Below are 8123 nucleotides of genomic sequence, written 5' to 3' on the forward strand. Positions count from 1 at the left end.
CACAAATGAACTCCATGGGTGGACGAGTGGATAAGGGATGAGAGTATTGGGTTTTATGAGGTCAGAGAGTCCTCCCATGCACATAGGCATGATCCCATTGCACAGGAGCCCACGTATAAAGTGATCTCAATGTTAGTCATGCGAGTAGCACGACATGGGGATTATATACATCAGGTGGAGATGGATCGTGATTCACTGACGAGGGATATCAGATAAGTAGTTGGTAGAGTTATAGATTTAGAGCAAGGGAGAGATTTAGAAGATATGAGGATCCTCAACACATATGATTATATGGAGGAGACTTATTCTCTAGTACAGTATCAACAGATCGTGATCGAGAGTCTAGAGCAACATGTGAGACAGATGAAGTTGAGATTGATGGTGTCAGAGATAGGTGCAGCCACTATAGAGGTTTTGATCAGTTGCCTTCAGCACTAGTTAGCACAAATACTGCTTTGGATGGTAGTTTGTTTTGGTTTGTGGTAGATAGTTCTAGCCAAGGAAGATAGGAACTATGATTTTTAGGTTTGAGGGAGGGAAAATTAATGTAGCAAATAATAGGAAACTGCTACGTGTTTTGATTGAAAATAGATGTTTTTCCTGTTCAAACCACATCATTGTACACTCTTTTGAGGAAATCTGATGTAAAAATTTGCGGAAGTTAATGAAAATTTTGTGATATTAACGTATATTGTGTTACTTTTGTGATTCGTTTTCTTGATATAGTTAACTCTCTTAACTAAATTATCAAAGTAAAACTCAAAATTTATTATAACAACTAACATATGGCATAAATTTAGAACCATGTCTCGCACCAGGAGAAACCCAGGACAGCCTGAACCTAATATCGAGCTTATAAGCTCAGTTGTGATTGAGGCATTAGTAGCCCAACGAGTCGCTAATGCAATAGCAAACCTAGAGACCCAAGGAATGTAGTATTAAGAGGAAATGGAGGTAAGAGTTCGAAAGGAGATAAACGAGGTCTAACTAGTGTCTATTCATTTTAAGATTTTATGAACTGTAAGCTGAAACCCTTCCATGGAAACGAAGGCATAGTTTGTTTAACTAGGAGGATAGAAAATATGGAGCCCGTTTTAGAGATAAGCTTTTATTTGGAGGATTGTAAAGTTAAGTTCGTCGCCTGCACCCTAGAAAACATAGCCCTAAGCTGGTGGACTAGTCACACGAAGACCATGGGCATTAATGTAGCAAATGTCGTGCATTTTAGTGAGTTAAAGAAACTCATGATTAAGGAGTACTGCCCACACGAGGAGATTCAGAAGCTGGAGTAAGAGTTATGGAATCGATAATGCAAGAAGTTGATGTTGCCACCTATACTATCTGTTTTAATGAACTTACCACCTTATGTCCTGGGATGGTCACCCCAGAATATAAGAAGGTGGGTAGGTATATTTGGGGTTTTCCTTAGCCTATCTAATGTTTAGTCACTACCTCAAAGCCAACCATTTTCGACAGTGCCCAGAGACTAACCTTTAGTCTGACCAACCAAAAGATTCGTCATGATTCGATGATCCATAAGGCTGACCTTCCGAAGGTGGATGGTAGAAAAAGGAAATTTTGAAATGAGTCCAAAGGGAAGGCTAGGCAACCAGTAGAAAAGAAGCAGGAAGTGATTCAGGCATTTGCAGTTACAACAACCTCGACAGGGACTATGTAACGCCCTGTTCCTGATACATAATTATTTAAATTATTCAAGTATTTAGTTTGAGCTACTCGACAAGTTGTTAGCCCTAACTCACCGAGTAGATACCAGATTGGACGCGAGGTTTAAAGAGTCTACTCGGCGAGTCCAAGCATGGACTCGACGAGTAGGTCTGCCATAGGGAAACCCTATTTTTGGGGTTTTGCACCCTATTTAAACATCTTAAACCCCTTTTGGTCCTCCCTTATCAGCCTCCCTATCCTCTAGAAACCCTAGTTCGTTAGAGAGCCTTTTCCTTGAGTTTTTGAGTGTGTTTTGGTGCCATTGAAGGTAGTTGCAAGAGCTTGGAGCTAACAAGCTTCGGGAAAAAGAACAATATCTGGGAACACACTCATCTTTGGCAGCTTTCTGAGGTAAAAAACTCTTAGCTTGGTGAACTCTAGCTTAGATCTCTTTGTATGTTGAGTTTTTGGGTCTTTTGACCCTTTTGGGAAGGATGAGTTAGTTTATGTTGGTTGTATGCAAAGCAACCCCTTCTTCCTATAGTATTTAGTTTCTAGGGTCATAAAAACAGGTTTGAATCCGTTTGCATCCAAGCCATAGTCATATTTATAGAAGTAGATTGCTATAACTTGAGTTTGGGTCCATTTGAGGTGTGCAAAGCCATCAAGTATCCAACTTTATAGAAATGGACCTTGGAAACGACATACGTTGGAAACGACATAGATTTGTAATTTGGAGTTGTAGAAGTGTGAAACCAGTTATCTAGGTTAGATCTGCAAGGGACTTGATGAGTTCATATGGGAACTCGGCGAGTCCGATGAAGAAACTCGGATGATGTTCATAGGACTTGACGAGTTGATTGAGGAACTCAACGAGTAGTATGATTTTGTCCCTTTTTCTGATGATGCTAGGACTCAGCGAGTTTGAGGACGACTCGACGAGTTAGTTCGTTTAGTCGTGACGATGGTTAGTTTGGGAACTCGACGAGTCATAGTGTGACTTGGAGATTCGAGTCGCGAATTTTAGGGTTTCTAAGTTCTAGAACTCGGCGAGTCAATAGGTGACTTGGTGAGTTAGGTCAACCTGGAAGGTTGACTTTGACCAGGACGTTGACTTTGACCAGGGGTAAAATGGTGATTTTACCCTAAGAAGGATTATCAAATTTTGATTAAGTGTTGTTATGGAATTGATAGCCGGAGAGTCATCGGTGCAGCAGAAAAGGACTCCTCACTCGTGTTTCCAGCAGTTAGACGTACGAGGTGAGTTTCTCTTCAGTTGGAACGGGTCTAAGGCACCAAGACTAGTCCATAGTATGATATGTTAGTATTTGAGTGTGGGCGAGGCCCATATCTCATAATAGCCAAGTGTGGGCGGGGCCCGTGTCTCACAGTTTTGATTGTTCACGGATATATGTCTGACCGATACATTTAGTTATACTTGTTGTCTGTGTGATACTTATATGTTTGTTTAGTAGCGGAGTGTGGGCAGTGCTCGTACCTCACAGCATTGAGTGTGGGCAAGGCCTGTATCTCATAGTAGTCGAGTGTGGGCGGGGCCCGTATCTCAGAGTTAGCGGAGTGTGGGCGGGGCCCGTATCTCCTAGTTCGCGGAGTGTGGGCGGGGCCCATATCTTCACGAGTGTGGGCGGGGCCCATATCTATTAGTTGTATGTTGTATGTGTATTGTATGTGGTAGTTTGGGGGATCTCACTAAGCATTGTGCTTACGGTTTTAGTTTTGGTTTCAGGTATTTCCACTAGCATAAGGAAGCGCTCGGGATGATCGCATGGCACACACCACAATCTTCAGCCTGGGAGTTCACTCGGATGTTTTGTTTTGAGATTTTGATTTGAGACAGATACTATGATGTTTTATGATACATGATTTATGATTTTACTTATAAATTTGGATGGTTTGACTTTAATATTGATTTGAAAACGAAATTTTTGGGTCATATTTTTGGGATGTTACTAGTTGGTATTAGAACCTTGGTTTGAGGGATTCGGGCACACTTTCAGGTGTGTCTGAACTCCAACTAAGGAATTAGTATAGAATTTTCAAAAGGAAAATCAATTTTTTTGTAAAAATAAATTTTGGGAAAAGGAAAGAGTTTTAGAAAAAGAATTTTTTTTTTGAGAAAGAAAAGAATTTTAAAAAAAGAAAAAGAGTGTAGTGCATGCAATCAGCCGAGCCCAAGTAAGTACTCCCAAATGACCCGTACAAGTTTATGTTATGTTATGATTATCAGCTTTATGAGAACAACATGCTAGTTTAGGACTATGGATCTAGGAAGGATGCCTTATGTGCCTGTTATATGTGTTTCAGCTTTATGAGAACTGCATGCTAGTACAGATTAGTTAGTATGAGAGCCAAAGTAATATATGCTTGATTATGTGTACTCGATGCGTGAATGCTGCTTGCTTTGTGCTTTTAAGAGTCTTAGTTTTCTTTTACTCACTAGTAAATCAATATGTTACGTTACATATTTCGAGGATTAAATAATTTCAGAAGGTTAGGTCTAGCTCTATTGCACAACTTTTGTTTGAGTCCGACCGTTGTTGGGTAGGATCTCTCAATCGATGAATTATCTAGCCTTAGTGATATGTAATAGTATTCACAAGATATTTAGGGGAAGATAATAGGGACTTCTTATGCAGCTAATGGAAGAGAGTGGGACAGTGATTACTCTAGGTCAAGCTTAGGATGAGAGTAGCGCGTGAAGCAGTAGTAGTAGAAGGGACTTGGTGGAGTCAAGGTAGTTCTTGAGGAAAGTACGGATAGATGTGGAAGGTAGTATGGGACCGTACTACAGAAAGCAGAGGATCCGTATTCGAACCAAGTAAGGATGAGATGAATCCAAGAAACTTATGGTGTATGAGATCCCTCGAGTTAAGTTCAGTATTATGATGTTGTTATGTTGGGTTTTTCAAAATGGTGGTTTTACTCCCTAGACCAACAGTCGGCAGTTCAAGTGTCGGTGAGGGATCAGGCTCAGGCTCTAGAGCTGAGCCACTAGATGAGTAGACCAGGGAGTTCATCTCCTCAAAGGTCACACGCAACATGTCAGATCAGACTCCTATGATCTTTGGCACGATCAAGGAGGGCATTCTTGAGCTTTTGGATGAGAGGTTGAGTGCGTTTCGCACTGAGATGGTGGCCATGATGGGGTCGTGCATACTGACTTTCAAGGAGTCCATGGCTTGTTGAGCTCCCGACTACCATGGGGATCAGGACCCCATTACGAGCACCAGGTGGTTGGCAGATGTAGCCAACGAGTTCCGCACAATAGATGTCCTAAGGGGGACAAGGTTAAGCTTGCGTCCTGTCTTCTGAAGGACAGGGCACATGACGGGCGGGAGGAGGTTGGGAGAGCCATTGGTGATGACACTGTGTTGGATGCGATGACCTGGAGCGATTTCACGACCAGGTTCAGGACTGAGTTCGCACCTGTTATTGAGGTGCAACAGCTTGCTAGAGAGTTTCAGGACCTCCAGCAGACGACTGAGACTGTGGCGGAGATCATCGCCAAGTTCAAGGGGAGGGCCCTTCTTGTTCCGTAGTATGTGGTGGACGAGGAGATGAAAAAGGCCCGGTACCATGAGATGTTGTGGAGTGATATCCGCCAGTTTGTGAGCCGTTCCAGCTGCAAGACGCTGGAGGATATGATAGCGAGGGCTCGTGGGAGGGAGATTGATTTAGAGATGGAGAGGAAGATGAAGCCTGAGGCAGTGTCTGGCATGGAGGGCTCGGGCAAGAAGCCCAAGACAGATTCTCGAGTGAAGGGCCAGCAGGGCCGAGGCCGCTGCGGCTAGTGTGGCAGGTCGCACGAGGGGACATGCATGGTAGGGAGTTCGGGCTGCTTCAAATGCGGCCAAACAGGGCATGTGAGAAGGGATTGTACTGCTGCTTCTACCACTACTACCAAAAACACTATCTGACCTGATTTGCTTTCAGTGCAATTAGAGCAGCCACAGGAAGTCCCAGTGCCCGAGTTTAGCAGCAACAGCAGGGAAGGTGATGGCACCCGCCCCTGCTACATTGAGGATTACAGACGGCCATCAGGGTCAGACCGAGGCACCAGTGGCGAAGAGAAGAGCCTTCCAGTTGATAGCAGAGGAGGCACGAGCAGCTCCTGATGTGGTTATGGGTATGTATTTTCTCCATTATCTCTTATTTATCTATGATTATTACTTATGATTGTGTGTTGGTTTATAGGGTCGTTCTCAGTGAACGACATATCAGCGATGGTACTGTTTGATTTGGGTGCTATCCGATCTTTCGTGTCGCTTACACTTAGCAAGCGATTTAATAGAGCTCAGGGGGATCTGGATTGCCAACTCGACGTTGAGATAGCCGATGATAGGACCGTCAGGGTCGCGAGAGTTCATAGAGGGTGTACACTACGGTTATTTGATGAGCAGTTCTCAGTGGATTTGGTTCCTATTCCCCTGCGAGGGAATAAGGTTATCGTGGGTATGGATTGGTTGAGCCCTAAAGGGGCAGTGATTGATTGTGAGCTGTAGGTAGTGAGGGTTTGCACTCCTAGTGGGGGAGAGTTAGTGATTCAGGGTGAGAGACCATAGCGCATAACGATTCTTTGTTCAACGGGGAAAGCGGGGCGCTACTTTCAGCAGGGTTGCGTAGGATACGTTGCCTATGTCATGGATACCCGAGATAAGAGTAAGGCGACAGTCGATGATGTACCAGTAGTGCGAGAGTATCAGGACGAATTCCCGAAGGATTTGCCTGGGATACCTCCGGAGAGACAGGTTGAGTTCCGGATTGACCTGGTCCTTGGTGCGGCTGCGATAGCCAAGGCACCATATCGGTTGGCTCCTCCCGAGATATAGGAGTTGTCTATGCAGCTGCAGGAGCTACTAGACAAGGGTTTTATCAGGCCGAGTAGTTCGCCATGGGGAACCCCGATCTTGTGTGTAAAAAAGAAGGACGGGTCGCACTGTATGTGCATAGATTACCGGGAGCTGAACAAGGTAACGGTGAAGAACCGTTACCCACTCTCGAGGATAGATGATTTGTTCGACCAACTTCAGGGAGCATCTTGGTTCTCCAAGATTGATCCACGGGCCAGATATCACCAGATGCTGGTCAGAGATGATGATGTGCAGAAGACCGCTTTTAGGACCCGCTATAGTCATTATGAGTTTGTGGTGATGTCGTTTGGGCTCACCAATGCTCTAGCTGCGTTCATGGACCTCATGAACTGCGTGTGCAGAAAAATGTTGGATCGGTTTGTGATAGTATTTATTGACGACATCTTGGTTTACTCCAAGACTCAGGAGCAGCATGAGGAGCACTTGAGAGAGGTTCTAGAGACACTGAGGAGGGAGATACTTTTTGATGAAGTTCTCCAAGTGTGAGTTCTGGTTGCGCGAGGTGCAGTTTCTTGGGCACCTTGTCAACCAGAAAGGTATTTTGGTAGATCCAACCAATATAGAGGCCGTGATGGAGTGGGAGATTCCGAGGTCTCCATCTAAGATTCGGAGTTTCCTGGGTCTAGCAGGGTATTATAGGAGATTTATCCAGGACTTCTCCAAGATTGCAGCTCTATTGACCCGACTGACCAAGAAGTTGGTGGTTTTTCGTTGGGGTTCTGAGCAGCAGACAACCTTTGAGACGCTCAGACATCAATTGTTTGAGGCGCCGATTCTCACCCTACCAGAGGGGGTAGATGACTTCGTAGTCTACTATGATGCTTCGAACACAAGAATGGGAGCAATATTGATGTAGCAAGGTCATGTGATAGCCTACGCTTCGAGGCAGCTGAAGCCTCATGAGGCTAGCTATCTGATACATGATTTTGAACTGGGGGCTGTGGTGTTCGCCCTCAAGATTTGGCGGCATTACCTCTACAGGGTTCGGTGTACCATTTACACGGATCATAAGAGTTTGAAATACCTTATGGATCAGCCGAATTTGAACACGAGGCAGCGTCGGTGGTTAGACGTGGTGAAGGATTACAATTGTGAGATCCTTTACCACCCGGGAAGGCCAATGTAGTGGCTGATGCCCTGAGCCGCAAGGCGGTGGCAGCCCCGATCCGAGACATCTGTTTGAGGATGACAGTGATTACTCCACTGTTGCAGCAGATTAGGGTGGCACAGGTTGAGGGCCTGAAGGACGAGCCCCAGAAGTGTGAGGTGATTATGGGTCGAGTAGCTTCGTTTGACTACGATAGCCGAGGGTTGTTGACTCTACATGGGAGGGTCTGGGTACCGTACTGGAGCGGAGTACGACATGTATTGATGGATGAGGCCTATAAGTCCCGATTCTCCATCCATCCACAGACGACGAAGATGTATAGAGATCTCCGACCCGATTACTGGTGGCCCTGCATGAAGCGGGATGTAGCTTGGTATGTATAGAGATCTCCGGCCCGATTACCAGAGGCCTCACGGCAAGATGCATCTGTTAGACATTCCCGTGTGGAAATGGGAGGA

This window comes from Lactuca serriola, chromosome 8 (assembly GCF_051521515.1).
Source record: "Lactuca serriola cultivar US96UC23 chromosome 8, Lser_US96UC23_V15, whole genome shotgun sequence".
NCBI lineage: Eukaryota > Viridiplantae > Streptophyta > Magnoliopsida > Asterales > Asteraceae > Lactuca > Lactuca serriola.